Source organism: Geotrypetes seraphini, chromosome 6, assembly GCF_902459505.1.
Source record: "Geotrypetes seraphini chromosome 6, aGeoSer1.1, whole genome shotgun sequence".
Lineage (NCBI taxonomy): Eukaryota > Metazoa > Chordata > Amphibia > Gymnophiona > Dermophiidae > Geotrypetes > Geotrypetes seraphini.
The window spans coordinates 13,267,977-13,286,317 of NC_047089.1; the positions used below are offsets into that span (position 1 = coordinate 13,267,977).

General features: G+C 47.6%; 1 protein-coding gene across 1 annotated transcript in view; it reads right to left on the reverse strand.

Moving 5' to 3' along the window:
* The window catches only part of MAP6 (microtubule associated protein 6), an 82,412-nt gene that overhangs the window by 45,639 nt on the left and 18,432 nt on the right, over window positions 1–18,341 (reverse strand). The gene's annotated exons all lie outside the window — the stretch shown is intronic.

The window sequence follows — 18,341 nt, forward strand, 5'->3', positions numbered from 1 at the left end:
CAAAATACATAGAGGATCACTAATTAGAAAACAAAGGATGTAAATTGAAGAACTAAGGCCGGTATTGGACAGACCTACACGGTCTGTGTTCCATATATGGTGATTTGGTGTGGGGTGAGCATCAATGGGAACTCCATTAATATGGAACATGAGGATGTTACTGGCCAGACTTTATGGTACAAAAAACTTCAATTCAACACGAATTGTAAATGATGTTAGGTAGAAGGGATTCGTTCATACCAAAACGGACAGAAAAAGACTGTAGACAAAATCATAAAACGCAACGGAGAAAAATAAACCTCAATTGAGAGCAGCCGGGACTACACAAGTGCCCTAAGCTGCTCTCATCATCACGGGTTTATTAAAAAAACTCCGTACAATTATAGATAACTTTTATACATCAAAGTATTAGATTTTTTTCAAAATTTTTTCAATCTTTTATCGTTTTCTTCAATATTTTTGATATACCGTATTTTCACATAGATAACGTGCACCTGTGTAAAACGCGCACACGGGTATAGCGCGCAAAAAACACATATTTATGTACATAAATTTTTATATACCGCGCACATCCGTATACCGCGCATGCTGCCCGACTCTCCTTTCGCCCGCCCCGACTCTCCTCTGGAGACCCCGACTCTGTTTTCGCCTGCCCCGACTCTCCTTTCCTCCTTGAAGTCCTGTCCCTACCCTGAAAGCCTGATGCCCCCCCCCGATGTCCGATTCACCCGCCCGCAGGACCGCTCGCACCCCCACCCCGAAGGACCGCTCGCATGCACCCACACTCCTACCCTGAAGGACCGCTCGCACTCCCACCCCGAAGGACCGCTCGCACTCCCACCCCGAAGGACCGCTCGCACTCCCACCCCGAAGGACCGCTCGCACTCCCACCCCGAAGGAGCGCTCGCACTCCCACCCCGAAGGAGCGCTCGCACTCCCACCCCGAAGGACCGCTCGCACTCCCACCCCGAAGGAGCGCTCGCACTCCCACCCCGAAGGAGCGCTCGCACTCCCACCCCGAAGGACCGCTCGCACCCCCACTCGAAGAACCGCTCGCACCCCCACAGCCTCACCCCCCTCCCCCATGGAGAAGCTGTCTACCTTGTTTCCGGATGCCAGCGAGCCCAGCTGTTTTCTCTGCCGGCGGTCCCGCCCCTTCTCTGAGCCCTGCTGCGCTGCTTTTTCTTCCGGCGGTCCCACCCTTTCTCTGACATCAGAGAAAGGGCGGGACCGCCTGAAGAGGAAGCAGCGCAGCACAGGGCTCTGAGAAGGGGCAGGACCACCGGCAGAGGAAGCAGCTGGGCTGGCATCCGGAAACAAGGTAGACAGCTTCTCCATGGGGGAGGGGGGGAGGCTGTGGGGGTGCGAGCGGTCCTTCGGGTGGGGGTGCGAGCGGTCCTTCGGGGTGGGAGTGTGAGCGCTCCTTCCGGGTGATGAATCGGGCGTCGGGGGGGGGAACTATGTAAAAAAAATTTTGTACAACGCACTCACGCGTATAACGCGCAAGGGTATGCGCGGTTTGTAAAAACCACGTATAACGCGCGCGTTATATGCGAGAAAATACGGTAATTCAAAATATCACTTATTAGATCTGTCCAAAACACAAAGGAGAATTCATTCCCAAACACCTACAATGTGGCAATCAGCTCAGCTATAAGCAGGTAAACTTCGTGAAGCTGCGTGACTTTTGAAAAACCGAAATATCAAATATCACTCATCTGGCAATGTGAAACTTCATAGTCTTTATGGTAGACATCCTGCAAGCAATGGGATGGTTGGATAGGCTGGAGTGAGCTTGAATGGCAACTTCAGCATTTGGAACCAGCCTGTGTGTGACTTTGGTTGTGAGAGGAGCTGAAGAGAGAGCTGCAACTGGGAACCAGAGGCCTGTGGAAGGTGGGAGCTGGGCCTAGCTCTGTGCCCCAGGCAGAGCTATGAAGCCTGGGGTCCCTTCCCAGGGAAGGTCCTGGTTTGGAGGGCCTACTATGGAAGGAAGGAGGGAACCAGATGGTGAAAAGCCTGGGCCATCAGGCTGGAGGAGGCCAGAAGAGCCAGACCCCAGAGCTCCTAGAGGAAGGGTTCCTGTTCCAGAATTGACACCAAGGAGCATGAAGGTACAACAGGGGTCTGGCAGGGCCTGGGAGTTGGAGGTGGAGATGGGCAGGAAGAAAGCCCAGGCTGTTACAGTGGTGGAGGATATGGAGGACTCACAAGGGTCAGAGGAGGATATTTTCAGTGGGGAGGAGGAGGTGGAGAAGGACATGGATTTGGCCACAAGAGCCATATTAACAGTTAAGGGGATGGCTGGACTGGAGAAAAAGCTGCAGGACTTACAAAAGAAACAACGTATGGTGTCCACTCTGTATAAGCTGGCTCCAGAGAAGCAAAAGAAAAAGTATAAGAAAGAACAGCAATACCTTCAGCGGCAGGTGGAGAACTGCATAACAGAAATGGCTGTTATCACAAAAGATGTGTCTAACCCCATGGCTGAAGTGTATCGGAATAGAGAGAGAACGGCAGGGCTGCAGGGACACCAGGGGAAATTACAGGCAGCAGTTTCTGCAGAAGAACCCTGTGCAGAAGCAGGACAGTTGGAAGAAGTGCAGGAAACTCCCACAGCAGTGGAAGAAAAAGCTACCACAGAGGCTACTGGAGAAAAGTTGGGAGACAGCATGAATTGGTACAGCTGGGAAAAGAGTGCAGACACAGCAGAAACCAGAGTGGAGGAGGGGCGGACAAAGGAGCGCAGGAAGAAGAAAACCACACAAAGAGTGAACTACCTGGAACAAGCAGGGACTGAAAAACTTCATATAGAGTTTGAGCAAGCATTAGCAGGGACTGAGAAACCACAAACTTTAATAAAAGCACCTGAGGGAGTGCTGGAACAGCAGGCAGCTGAGACTAGTTTGCCCAGTAACTTGCTAAAATTCTTGGAGGAGGAGGAGGAATGTGATTTGAAAGTGATTGATCAGCAGCCTGGATTGGAAACACCTGAGTTCCATCGGCAAGGAAAATCCCAGAATTCAGCTCAGGGGAGGAGTTCCCAAGAACTGGTGGGTGGAATCTTTTGTGTGACTGAGAATGTGACTAGAGAATGACACGGTGGCGGTTTACCCGCGGCCACCGCATTTTAGCCGCGGGTCACCCGCCGAAAACGGGGAAGAAAACTAGCAGTCGCTGCGGCGACGGGGACAAGGCCATTCACCGCCCGCGGGGCGGTGAATGGTCTTGTCCCCGCAGTGAGGCATGAAGGATCGCGCGGTCCCCGCAGCTCACACCCGCCTGCCCAATCGATTCTAGTGTTTAGCCAGCTCTCTCCTTTCTCCTCACCTTAGTTTGTAGATTTTCTTTTTCGGCGACCCGCACGCTATCAGAGAGCCGCGCACCCGCTGCTGCTCAGTTTCATCTTCTGCTCTGACGCAACCGGAAACAGGAAGTTGCAGCAGAGCAGAAGATTGAACACTGAGCAGCCGCGCGTGCGCGGCTCTTTGGGAAAGCGTGCAGGTCGCCGAAAAAGAAAACCTATAAACTAAGGTGAGGAGAAGGGAGAGAGCTGGCTAAACACTAGGATCGATTGGGCAGGCAGGTAGTGGCTGCGGGGACCGTGCGATCGCTAGTGTTCCTGGCTCAAATTGGAAGGAGGGAGTGAAAGGGAAAAGGATTCTGGGCCAAGGGGATGAAGTCGGAAAGAAAAACCCACAGCAGGAAAGAAAGGGAAGGACTGGCAGGTGAGCCAGATGCTAGAAGCAAGGGGGGGGGGGGGGGGGGAAGAAAGAGGGAAAAAAGCTAGATGGGGTTGAAAAGAAGAGACACACTGGTATGGAAGAGGAAGATAGGGGAAATCTGGACACAGGAAGGTAACAGAAAGAGGGGAAATTATGTGCATGGGGCATAGGGACAGAGACATAAAGGGGACATGCCATGGGGATGGTATATGGACACAGGGGGGGCAATGACAGATACATAGGGGAGATATTAGAAATGGAGAAAATAGGAGCACAGAAGCGAGATGGTTTGTGGGGATGGGACAGGGACCGAGCTCGCAGGCTCCAGTGGCTTGCACAAATTACATTGTAACGTGCCATGAAAATAAGAGGGAGGAAGGTAGATAGATAAGCCACGTGAGAGGAGCTGAAGGGTAGTAGAAAGGAACAGATGGTAAAGGAGGGAGGGAAGGGTGGTGGTGGAAAGGAATAGAACAGACATTGAAGGAGGGTGGAGAGGAACAGACCCCCAAGGGAAATGTGGAAGACAGAGTGGGAAGAAGACAGATGCCAGACTATGCGGGAGCGGAGGGAAGAAGATGGGTGCTAGACCAATTGGGGGGGGGGGTTAAGGGAGAGGCACAGTAACAGCAAATGGAAGACGCAGAGAGAAGACAATGAGAAGATGTGGAAAGCAGAAACCAGACAACAAAGGTAGAAAAAAAAATTATATTTATTTATTTATTTTTTGCTTTAGGATAAAATAGTATATTAGTTGTGTTGATAAAAATTTATAAACAAAGCCCTGCCAGCTGAACATCTCTTTCTCTAGTTCAGCAGCAGGAACTTTGATTTATAAGAAAGGAATAAGCTAAATATTACAGTACTAAGGCTTATATGGATGCAGCGGGGACGGTGACGGGGCGGTGAAAGGGATGGCGGTGACGGTGACGGGGCGGTGAATGGGATGGCAGTGGTGGTGACGGGGCGGTGAAAGGGATGGCGGTGACGGTGACGGGGCAGTGAAGGGAACGGCGGTGACGGGGCGGTGCAGAGGATGGTGGGCCGGTGACGGGGCGGTGACGGGGACAGATTTTTTCCCCGTGTCATTCTCTAAATGTGACTGAGAAAGGGGTGGAGTCTTCTCTGAGCTGTGCTGAGGGAACTCAGCCTAATTCAAAGTACAGAGTACAGCAAAGAGGTGTTTCCAGTGTGTTGGAAGGAGTGGAGTGGAGTCAGGAGCTGGAACCTGAGAATCTACAGAGAGAAATACAGCAGGAGGTGGCTGTAGGTGATGAAGCTGTGCTGCCACAACAGCAGCAATGGACAAAGCAAGTTTTGCCTTGTTCTAAAGAACTGCAGTTGAAAGAACTGAATGCAGGACAGATCCCTATGGATGTGAATGGGGGTGTTGGGGAGGGGGAGGGGGTGGGAGAGAGTGGGGGATCTGGTGGTGGTGGGCATGGTGCCCGGAAAGGGGTTAAACGGGGAATATCTTGTGGTGGCTGGGGGATCGGGACAGGGGGGTAGGAATCGAGGGAGGGGGAATGAGCAAGGGGAGAGTGGGGGGAGGAGAGAGGATGGTGGAGGGAATGGGAATGGTGGTGGGGGGGTGGGGTAGCGGGGGAGGGGGAGAGGGGGGTGTTTTCAAGAGAAGAAATGTGGTTCAGTTGAAGTGGGTGGGGGTGGGGAATATGCCAACAAGGGACAGGGTGTTGAGAATGGTTCTGGGGTTGGGCTTCATCCCTGAGGACCTGTATGCCTGTATTCATCCGGTAATGGTTCCGGAATATGACATCAGTTTCCAGAGACAGAGGGGTTTAGAGTTATTTTGGGAAAAATATGAGGGGTGAGGGGGAGGGAGCAGTGGGCAGAATTTAAAGCCATACCTGTGAGTAAGCCTGACCTTGTGCAAGTGACAGTGTTGGTGAGAAATGAGTCCATCCCCAGTTCAGACCTGACATACTGGTTGAATCGGTATGGGGTGCTTCGGACTCCATTAGTGAAGATCATGGACCCGAATAGGGTCTGGGCTGGTGGATGGATGGCCAGCATGAAGCTAAGTCAAGTGGGTAATGTGATACAGCATGTTCCACCAGTGGCATACATTGGGAGAGAGCGCACCCAATGTTTTTACAAGGGGCAGCCCAGGGTATGTTTTCGATGTGGATCATTTAGGCATCTAAGTATGGTGTGTCCTACCCTGATGTGTGTAAAATGTGGAGGGAAGGGGCATATTGGGGAGGAGTGTGACCTCATTCGGTGCAACTTGTGTGGATGTCTGGGACACCCGTTCAGCAAGTGTCCAAGGGCTGCACATAACAGGTGGCGAGAGAAAAATGATGGGGGAGGGGAGGAACCGCAGGAGCGGGCCCAGGAGGAAGAACGGGATCAGGAGGGTGGTCAGGAAGATAGCCAGGAAAAGGTGAGGCAGGGTGAAGGGCTGGTGCAGGAAGCAGAGGGGGAGAGAGAGGGTGGGGGTGGGGGATGAGGGTACATGGGAAAAGGTACGTAGTAAGAAGGTGGGGAAACACCAGAGGAAAAGAAGGGGAGATAGGGTTGAGGATACTAATAGGTTTAGTGTATTGGCACAGGAGGAAGAGGATGGAGGTGGGGTGTCCCAGAAGAGGAAAGGGAAGAAAGGTCGGGAGGGAGGGCAGCAGGAATACCCGGCGGTGATTCTGGAGAGATTGCGGGTTGAGACAGTGGGAGAGGAAGGGGATGGGGGAGGGGCTTTTCTAAATACAGAGGTGGGTGGGAAGGAGGGTATGGAAGTAGATGGAGGGGATGTTTTGCTGGTTGGGAGGGATGTGATTAAGGAAGGGGAAGATAAGGAAAGGGAAGGAATTGGGGAAGAGTTGATTCTGGCGGAGGGCGAGGCGGTCCCGCCAGGGGTGGTGGTGAAGAGGGGAATGGAAGAAGGGAGCGGAGAGAAGGGGGGAAGAAATCTAAATTTAGTGTCATGATGGGGGGTCCCGGTTTGAATATTGCAACTTTGAATGTTGCTAGTCTCCGAACGGAGAGAAAGCGGTTTCTGGTTTATGAGTTCCTGGCTTCCAAACAATTGGATGTTATCATGTTGCAAGAAATAAGGGTTGACCACCCAAGTTTATTGTGGAAAGCTAAAAGGGACTGGAAATGGGGGCCGTCATACTGGGTATTAGCCCAGGAGGCTTATGGGGGGGGTGGCAATTCTGTTTAACTCCAGGGCGGTGGAAGTGCATAGGGTGGTGGAATTGGGTGGGGGGAGGGGGCAGATATTGGATGTAAGGGTGGAGGGAGAGGAGGTAAGGTTGGTGAACATCTACGGTCCTCAGAGGAAGTGGGAGCGTAAAGCTCTAATCTCCCGGATCAGACCATATTTATGCACGGCCAGGAGGGTGGTGTGGGGAGGGGATTTTAATGCAGTGGTGAGGCAGGAGGATAGGGAAGGGAGGAAATTTTCTTTAGGATATGATGAATTATTTTTGAAACAGGTGGGGGAGAGGGCAGGGCTGGTTGATATTTATACAGTTTTTGGGAAGCAAGGGGGGTTTACGTTTGGCAGGGGGAAATGCAGCAGTCATATCGACAGGTTTTTTGTAAGGAGGGAAGACTGTCAGGACCCTCCCCAAGTGCAGCATGTTAAATTTACAGATCACGCTTTGGTGAGCATACAGGTAGGGGGGAAGAACCCAGTTATGGGTAGGGGTCTGTGGAGGCTCAACAATGCATGGCTCCAGGAGGAGAGTGTACAGGAGGCCTTTAGGGAGTTCTGGACAGACCAGCTGTCTACTGTAAGCGCGTATGGGTCATTGGGGGGATGGTGGGAGGTTGTGAAGGGTAGGATCAAGGGTTTTTTCAAGAAAATAAGTAGGAGGGCATCACAAAATAGGGAGGGGAAGCTGGTAGCCCTGAGGAAGGAATTAAATTGGAGGATGGAAGGGGGTGAAAAGGGGGAGGGGATTCAGGTACTCAAGGGAAAAATTGAAGCACTACAGTACGATAGATAAAGGTCCTTAGTGTGGGAGAGGGACTATGGGCATTTCATCTCACCGGACCCTTTCAGGGCATGCAAAGAGAGGGTCAGGCAGCGGAAGGTGGGAGTTTGTGGGACAATGAGGGGATAGAGCAGGAGTCACGAGAAGGGATATTGAGGGTGGTGGGAGAGCATTTTGGGGGGGCTCTTTGAAGTTGGGCAAGAGGAAAGGGAGGGGTGGGAGGAATATATAGAGGGGACCCCGGGGGTGGGGGGAGGGTTAACAGAGGAGCAGGCAGAAGCGCTGAATGGCCCATGGACGGTGGAGGAGGTAAGACGGGCGATAGCCGGCCTGACCAGAGGGAAATCACCCGGTCCAGATGGGTTGACAGCCGAGTTTTTAAAGACATTTTGTGAGCAGATGATACCTTTCTTGGTGCGGCTGTTTACGGAGCTTAGCTGTCAGCCTGTTCTGCCGAGGTCCATGAGGGAGGCGGTATTGGTTTTGATTGCGAAGCCAGGGAAGGAAGGGTCAAGGGTGGGAAATTGGAGGCCGATTTCTTTGCTTAATACAGATAGGAAAATTTTAGCAAAGATGATGTGCGCAAGACTGGGAGAGGTGGTGGCATCAGTACTGGCACCAGCACAGATGTGTGGCGTGCAGGGGAGGGGGGTGATAGAAGCAGCGGTAACAGTAAGAGAGGCAGTTGAGAGGGGTCGGAGGGCCCAGGGGGGGTGGGTGCTTGTTAGTTTGGACCAAGCCACAGCCTTTGATAGGGTGCCATACAAATATTTGTGGGGGGTTCTTACAAAGTATGGGATTCCTGTGCAGTTTGTGGAGGGGTTGAAGACTCTGTATAGGGAGGCAGCAACCTTTCCCTTGGTGAATGGGTGGAGGGGGGAGCGTTTCTCCATTGGGAAAGGGGTGAGACAGGGCTGTCCCTTAAGTCCATTGCTATATGTATTTGCCATCGATCCATTACTGCAGCGGCTGGAGAAGGGTGGGGGTTTAACAGGGATAGATATGGGGTAAGGCACAAAGGTCAGGGTGGTGGCATATGCCGATGACATCTCTGTGTTTGTGTCTTCAAATAGAGAGTTTAGGTGGATGGAGGAAAAACTGGGAGAGTATTCAGGTGCCACAGGGGCGTGCATTAACCAGGAAAAGAGTCATTTGTTGAAACTCGGGGATCCGGCATGGGAGGTGGAGAATACAAGTGGGTTCTTGCCTCCAGAGGGGAGGGTTAGGGTGCTGGGGGTTGTCTTCAGTGGGGATGAGGCGTATCAAATGGAGAATTGGAAGGGAAAAATCCAGGAAGGGCGGCAGAAGGTGGAAGCCTGGAAGCAGTGGAAGCTGACATTTCTGGAACGGGTGCGTCTAATGAAAGTATATTTGGTTCCTTTGTTCTTATTCCTTAGTTATGTGTGTTTGCTCCCGCAGGGGTTGCACGCTACGATGTATAGTCTTTTTTTCAGTGCCTCTGGGGTAACCGCTTAAATCCAATAAAAAGGGGGGTAACGTATCTGGCAAAAGAACAAGGGGGCTTGGGGATGGTGAACCCCATTCTTTTTTTCTCCTCCCTCTTCCTCCAGTTCCATTTGGGGGGGTTGGTGAGGGGACAGCAGGAAAGGGTGGCATGGGTAGAAAGTGTTCAAACGTGGGGTACAGTGTTTTGGAAAGACTGGTTGGGGGGAGTGGAAATAGGGAAGAAGCGGGTGGTGGGGGTTTTGGCAGGGGTGCCGGGTCAGGCGGACATGGCCCGTTTAGTTAGGAGTTGGAGGGTAACGGTGGATGAAGTAGTAGAGGGGAGGAAGACATGGACGGAAAGAGTGCTGCACCAGTGTTTTGCGGTGGAACCTCTGCTGAAGGATTGCCCGGGGATACGTCAACAGCAGGCACTCCGTTATGTGGCGATGCCACGCCTGCCCCCTAAGTACTTCGATATGGCATGGCTGGCACTGCAAGGCAAGATGTATGTCCGGGCAAATCTAAAGTGTAGACCTGTGACTGACAGGGAGTGTCCAAGGGGGGAGTGCCAGGGAGTGTTAGAGACAATGGAACATTTTTTTGTGTTTTTGCCCCTTTTCAGTTGAGGTGGGGAGGAGGGTGGCCAGGGATTTGGGGTTTCAGGTGGGTTTGTTTGAAAGTCTGAGTTATGCGGATTGGGTTTATGGGGGTGGTGGGGGGAAGAGGGTGTATGGTGAAACTTTTTTTATTATTTTATCCATACTGAAGTATTTCATTTGGATGGCACGTTGCCAGATGTCGCTGAGGCAGCGACAGCTGGCACCGGACACAGTGGCGATGGATGTGGTGCGGGCAGTGTGCCAAGTTGCAGAAGCAGAGAGAAAAAGGAGGAGTGAACAGCAGTGGCGTTTATTGTGGAAGGGGGTGCGGCTTCAGCCTCCCTGACGCGTGTTACAGTTTTTGTTTTAACTGAGTTTTTGTATTTATGTTTATTTATTGCTGGGAGGGAGGGGGGGGTTTCTAGTCATTTTGTGTACAGGGTTTGGGGATGTTTAGTTTCATATGTACAGGTTTGGTGTGGGGATAGTGAAATGTCAATTTATGTTTGTATTAGTTGTATGATATTTGCTGTTGTCACTTTGTAATGTATTGAATTGTAATGCTTTTTTGGTGTAAGTCTATATAATAAAAAGAACTTTTCAGCATTTGGAACCTAGGACAATACCAGACTTTACAGTCTACAGCCCAGAAATATCATAGAAGAGACAAGTTAATCTAATCATGTATTTTTAATGAGAATAACTAATGGACGGACTGGATGGACCGTTCAGCTCTTTATCTGCCGTCATTTACAATGTTACCTGGCAGAAACCCAAACAGTAGCAACATTCCAGAGCTGAGATTGTGATGTCATAATGCCTCATTCCATCAATGCCTAAGAGCCAACCTCAGCAATGATGTCACAATGGCTTGATTAGACGGCAACTTCAGCATTTGGAACCTAGGACAAAACCAGGTGGACTTTACAGTCTATGACCCAGAAATATCAGAAGAGACAAGTTAATTTAATCTTGTATTTTTAATGGGAATAACTAATGGGCAGACTGGATGGACCATTCAGGTCTTTATCTGCCGTCATTAACTATGTTACTTTGTAATCTAGCCGTGATCTAGTTAGTCCAATAAAAAAAAGATATCACCTGAATTCTTTTAGCTTTGTTTTGAATTTAAAGGAAGGTTTTAATAATGACATTGTCAGTTAATGTTTTATTGTGTTTGTCTCATTGAAACATGTTTAGCATTTTTAAATATTGTGGGGCCATTTGGGCATTCTGTTATAACAGAAATATTTTTTGTGGATTCGCTTACTCCCCTCCCCCCACCAACTCCTTTGGAGCTGGCTGGGGCCAAGCCTACTTACCTCTCAGGCTTGGACACAGCACTACAGGCAGTGCTAATAGCAGTCTTAGCTAACTGTCTGACTTTAAAGATTGCAACATTGTTTTTGGAGAGTTATCTCTCAGGCATCTGATGGCAATTATTTTGCAAAGTACTTTTATGTTACTTACCGGTTTAAAGGTGAGAGCTGAGACTTAATTATTTTTTCATCAGCTTTGTTTTGTTTTGGGAACTTATATTGATGACTTGGAGTCCAGACTGAATGGAAGTTGGCTCCTAGTATAAGCCCACAATAAAGTGATTGTTGGCATGAACTATAAACTGACTCTTTTGGATTTTTGTTTCATGCTTTATGAATGAACCTTGAGACCAGCAGGACTTTCAACTTTATGGAAGCACGTCAGGCGTGAGTAATCGTGTGCTTTGACCGGAGCCTACCATATCCACAGGCGCCGGCATCGCCACAATATGCATGCATGTAATTTTGTAAACCACATAGTTTTTATGCGGTATATACATTTTTAAATAAATAACTAAGCTTTAGAAAGAAATAAAAACCCTGAAAACCTTTTTGATTTTGTAACCATTTCAGTTTTGATTAATTCTAGCTAAATTCTAGCTAACTCAAACATTCCTGGAAATGGCCAGTTTCTTGTTGCGAAACATGCAGAACGTTTTGAGCTGTCGCAGAATATACGACTTTTACCTCAAATTCTGTATATGGCGCCTTGCGTTGTGGCATAAATCGGTGCACAGCCAATTTGTTAATTGTTAAACAAGCCTAATGGGTACCAATAATTGGAAATTAATACCTCATAACTGACTCTAATTAGCATTAATTAGAAGTTACACGCACAACTTGGAAAACGCAGACCCTAAAATGGGGAATTCTATAAACAACACCTACATTAAGCGCTACTAGGTGCCCAGCAGCGCCTAAGTTTGGGTTCTGCACCCAATTTTTATTTTTTAATTGGCTTAATCAGCGTGGTAATCGACCATACTGGTTTTCAGCCAATTAAAAAAAAAATTAATCAATCAATTGAAGAGTTTGGCAGCTGAACTCTTCGGACGCCTAGCCTCTAAGCTGCGCCCTCCCACACGTAGGGACACCTAACAACACCTATGTTTAAAAGTAGGCGTGGTTATGGGTAGAGAATAGGCGCGGTTGACTTGATGTCATTAGGCGTCCGACATACTGTAGGTGCCACCAAATTAGGCGAGTGAAAAGCTGGCTCAAGTCAGGACACCTAGCGACGTCTAAGTCTGCTTAGGCATTGCTAGGAGTGATTCTACAAACAGCGCCATTTTTTTTGATTGACAACCGTGCCGCGGCCCTAACTGGTGCCAATAAACCTCAATAATTGGTTGTTAGCGTCCAATGATTGATTGCTAAAAGCTTATGAACCAATTAGGTTGTGTGCACCTGTCCATATCCCGCCCAAACTTGGACAACCTTTGGGACCCAAAGAAGGTGTGGCCAAAGGAGGTTCACAACCAGGTCAGAGGGCAGTCCTATAAATTTGTATGCAGTGTTACAGAATACTGGGGATGTGCCCCCAAATTGAGTACCAGGAATTACACCTGGTTTCAGCAGAAGTCCTAATTAGAGTGACCGGACGTCTGAGAAAACCCAGATATGTCCTTTTTTAAGAGGACTGTCCGGGTTCCTGGATGGACTTTCCAAAACCCAGCAGTTTGTCTAGGTTTTGGAATGCCCCAAGCTCTGGCCGCATCTGGAGGGCCTTCAACAAGCATGCATGGATGACGTCGCACTCATCCGCGCATGTTGGAGGCCCTCCAGACACAGTCTGGAGGTCGGGGAGAAAAAAAGATGAGAATTTGGGGGGCAGGGCTGGAGGCCAAATGGGGCAGTGCTGGAGGCCAAATGGGGTGGGGCTGGAGGCCAAATGGGGTGGGGCTGGAGGCCAAACGGGGCGGGGCTGGAGGCAGAACAAGGTAGGGATGAGGGCAGAACAGGGTGGGGCCATGCATCCAGGTTTGCCCATCATTAAATCTGATAACCCTAGTCCCAGCATCCAAACTGAGGGCTGAAATTTACACTCAATGCTGTTCTATAATGGGCGCTCATCTTTGAGGCAGGAGCAAGGGAAGTCTCCGAAGTTACTGGATAAAGTGGAGACAGTAAAAACGCTGCCCTAACTTTATCCAGACAGCGCTGGCCATCACCATTGAATCCAGATATTCAGCATTGGCCACTTTCAGGATCCTGGCGCTGAAGATCCAGATTGATTTCAGCCACTCTGGTCGGTATTTTTACACAAATGCAGATCGCCTTAGCTAAATATTGACCTTTATGGGCAGGTCACTTGACCCTCCATTGCCTCTGGTGGAGGCTTTGATTGTGGGCCCTCGGGGGACAGGATGGTGCCCGACTGTAACACACCTTGATCTACAATGAAAAAGATGCGAGTTAAATGTTTGATCTGTTTTGTCATGTTATTTATGCCTTTGATTGCCTTAATATTTTATATATGTGACTGTAAGGGACATAAGAATAGCCTTACAGGGTCAGACCAACGGTCAATCAAGCCCATTCTCACAGTGGCCAATTCAGGTCACTAGTACCTGGCAAAACCCAAAGAGTAGCAACATTCCATACAGAATCTCAAAGAAAGCAAGATTCCGGAACCCCAATGAGAGCAACATTCCAGAGCTGAGATTGTGATGTTATAATGCCTTATTCTACAGTATCTCAGCAGTGATGTTACAATAGCTTGATTGTCCTATACTTGGCACACGTAAGAGCATAAGAACAGCCATACTGGGTCAGACCAAAGGTCCATCAACCCCAGAAGCCCGTTCTCACGGTGGCCAATCCAGGTCACTGGTACCTAGCCAAAACCCAAGGAGTAGCAATATTCCATTCAGAAAACTAAAGAATAGTAAGATTCTGGTATCCAAAATAGTAACAAAAGATTCCAGAACCCCAATGAAAGCAACATTCCAGAGCTGAGATTGTGATGTCATAATGCCTCATTTCACAGTGTCTCAGAGCCAACCTCAGCAGTGATGTCACAATGGCTTAATTGTCCTTTGCTTGGCAAAGGTGAGGGCATACGAACAGCCATACTGGGTCATACCAATGGTCCATCAAGCCCAGTAGCCCGTTCTCACGATGGCCAATCCAGGACCCTAGTACCTGGCCAAAACCCAAGGAATAGCAACATTCCATGCTACCAATCCAGGGCAAGCAAGGGCTTCCCACAAGTCTTTCTCAATAACAGACTATAAGAACATAAGAATAGCATCACTGGGTCAGGAAGTATCTTTAAAGGGATGGAGCTGTGTCCAATAGACTTCTTCAGTACACCTAATCTGGCAAAGAGTTCCATACATTTGGGGCTTCTACAAAAAAAGAAATCCAACTCTGAGTAACCTGGTTCCTCATCCTTTTTTTTTTTTTTTAGGAACCACAAACTATCCTTATAGACATGCCCACAAAGGACAAATTGATTGACTTGTTTTAATAATGACAAAAGCTGATCCAATAACATCCCCCAAATAGCTTTAAAATCAATATCAATAACTTATATCTAATATGGCACAAAATTGGAAGCCCAGTGTAATTGAATCAATCAATGTGATTAGTTTGAGGTTTCTCCCAAATAATCCTAGCAGACCCATAACTGAATAGACAAGATAAGACAAGACTAGCCAGACTGGGTCAGACCAATGGTCAGTCATCAATTTTGTCCCTGTAATACACTTCTCCTTCAGCATTCGCGGTTTCGATTATTCATGGTTTTTAGCTTGCTGGCTCCTCCCCCCATATTACATCAGCTTGCATAGAGAAATCACCGATTCCCGGCACTTTCTTCACCGTGTTTTGCCTCTCCTTCAGGAACAGACCAGGTCTCCCACCATGTTATTCGCGGTTTCACCATGTTCACGATGGTTTTTAATAGAAAACAGCAAATAACATATGAAAATAAGAACCTCTTTCAAGAAGCGATCCCCATCCCTGATGTTATATCCTCACCCCCTCTTCTCTTTTTTTTATTTGTTTTTAAGGATGTAATTATTAACTTTCCTCTCCCTCTTCACCCTCAAGCTCATATTCGTATCTGTAATTGGTCCATTTAATGTCCACATTTCTCCTCCCCCTATAATAATTTATTTTAACCTTTCATTTTTAGCATTGTAAACCGGCCAGGTGCATGTCAATGGCCAGTATATTAAAATGAATTAAACTTGAAACTTGGAAAAGTTATATGCGGTTTTTCTGTATTTGCGGTTCTGTTAATCCCCTATCACAGCGAATACGGAGGGAGAAGTGTTTTGTTTATCTGGGATCTCACAAAAAAATTTGTAATAGACTCAGAATAATACAGAATACAGCAGATCGCCTGATTTTTGGTCTTAAAAAGCATGACCATGTAAGCCCTAATTTAAAGCTCCATTGGTTGCCATTTGAGGCTAGAGTTTTGTTTAAATTTGGCTGTTTCTGTTTTAAAGTTTTATTTGGATTAACTCCAACCTACCTCTCTTCCCACTTTGAAATTTTTTTTAATTCAAATAAGAATACATGAAAAACTTATTTTACATTTCCATCGGTAAAAGCATGTCATTATAAGAGATTCTTAGGAAAAACTTTTGCATTTCAGGCTAGTACAATGAATTCATGTTGGAATATACTTATTCCCCAAGCTCAGTCTTATTATTTATTTAAAAAAATTCTTAAAACTTATCTGTTAGATAAATATGTGGCTTAAATGCCATTTTGTATTTTCTGAGAAATTTTGATATGCTTATGTAAGTAATTCACTGTTTGTGCAGTTCTTTCTTGCTGTAAACCACCTTGAACCAATGGTATGGCAGTATCTTAAATAATAAAACGCTAGCCGCTGATCAGGATAATTGCACACATGCGTACTTATTCTAGGGTTGTAAAATGAAAATGACAAAAAAAATAATGATGCAAAATATTTTAATAAAATCCAAAATCTTATTTTTTTATTAGATATCGATATTAGATCATAAGATTACTCAATTAATTGATTAGCAAATCAATTGAGTATCATTTGCATCAGAGAATTATTACAGAAGCCAAAAGCTGGCCTTGCTCATAAAAAATTCCAACGTTTTACCAGTTACACGTCCATATATATCCTAAATGACGACATTCCTTCGTTACAATCCATCTGCAGTCTAATTGGTTCACATTATTTATTCCCATATAAGGCTAGTGTCACAAATTACATTTTTATATCTAAAAAAGTTACATTCTCACATTAAGCTTACATATTTTATAAAAAGAAGAAATACATAGACCAATATTATAATATACTTACAAAACTCCTCAGATTCTACATCCCTTCCTGTAAATATCAGTGTCTTTTCCTGAGATCTTTGTCTCACAAAGACTGCACAAAGAAAAGATGGAAAGAGCAGGTACCCCTCCCACCAAGATTCTACGTAGAAAAAAGTTGCTCAAGGTCAGAGGTCAAACACCATCTGTTGCCTTATCAGGATCTCTTCAGGATTTCAGATATATGAAAATCAAAATAACATATATTCCTAATCTAATCTATATTGGTTGTTAACATATATTCCTAATCTATAGCTACCTAAGAAAATTTCTATTATGTAATTTTTCCTAACTTTCTGACACTTAATTTTGGATCAATTCATACCATGATACACATGTGGTTTAGATTTGTCCTTAGCAAACTCAAGTCATGGCAAACCTAGGGCCCCCTGGTATGTGGATACCAGGTCAAAAGCCAACTCCTGTCTGCCTACATTTCCCTGAGGATTGGCCTAGTTCAGGCTGGTCACTCTAACACAAAGAAGCTCTATAAGAAACTTAAGCTTCCCATCTGGGGTACATTTGATATGGTAGTCATCAATCACAAAAATGTCTTAGCCTGCCTCCCTATATCCGTCAAGCACATGACATATATCAAATCCATATGGTAACTTAAAATCCCTGTTTTCAAACTTTTTGTATTTCTGATCATTTTATTCCAGCTTATCCAATTTTCATTTATTAATTTATAGCTACTAATCCACATTCTCACTTGCTCTTGGATTAGGCCCTATCTATCAACAGTTTTTTTTTTTTTTCTAGCTAGTAAATCCTGGTGCAATGTGAGAAAGTGTAATAGCTGAATTTTTTTATTTCATGTTTGCTCACTTGTACCTGTCCAGGTAAACTAAGCTGGCCCTACTCAGAACTACTTAAGGCATAGGACAAGGTCCTTACCGCGCATGCGCACTTGCGCCGCGTGTTCCCTGATCCCTTTTCTGTCGGGGTGTGGCAGCACGAGTGCGCATGCGCGCTTAGTACGTCACTGGCGGGGATGGAGAGAAGCAGCGTTGCTGGGCAAGGGGCCGTCCTCGCCCGCCCCAAGACCAAGGCAATCTCAAGGCCAGTGGCCATGCTAGGGGTAGGGTAGGAAGGAGGGCTTTGAGGCAGGCGGCTGTCGGCGGAGAGCAGCCGAATGCAGGAAGCGGAGCGGCCAGGTAAACAAAAAAACAACCAACCGAGCGAGCCGGGCCGCTGAGAAAGCGCGGGAGGCCTGGCTCGGACTGCAGAAGGGGATGGAGCTGGGGCGGTGAGACTTCCCTGCGGCTGAAATGGAGCCGGGCCGCCCTCCACGACAGACCAGAGGAGTCAGAGTCCTTTGCCGCTCATCCCCCTCCTCTTCCCTTCCTGCGGACCCAACTACCTTGGCGATTCAAGCAGCGTGTGCAGCAGTCTTCACACGCTGCTTCGGGCCCTTCTACTGCCCTGATTTGCTCTGCTGTGTCTCTGATGATGTCATCAGGGGCGTGCCAGAGTAAATTAGGGCAGTAGAAGGACCCGAAGCAGCGTGTGAAGACTGCTGCACACGCTGCTTGAATCGCTGAGTAGGTAGTCGGTCCGCGGGAAGGGAAGGGAAGGGGGGGGGTGGCAAGGACTCTGGGGAGAACAGCAGACACCGGCCCTGTACTAACTCCCGTGGACAGGGGGAGCAGGAAGAGGTGCTGATGGACAGGGGGGGGAAAAATGAAGGGAGGCCTACTGCTGGACAGGGGGAGCAGGAAGAGGTGCTGATGGACAGGGGGGAGGTAAAATAAAGGGAGAAGGGCTGCTGCTGGATAAGGGGAGCAGTGAAGGGGTGGTGGTGGATACAGGGGAGGTAAAAAGAAGGGAGAATGGACAGGAAAAAGCAGCTAAGGAGACAGAGAGAGAAAGAAATAAAGACAGACACACACATATATTCTAGCACCCGTTAATGTAATGGGCTATAAAGCTAGTATAAGAATAAATTATTATTATTATCTAGCCCAGTATCCTGTTCCC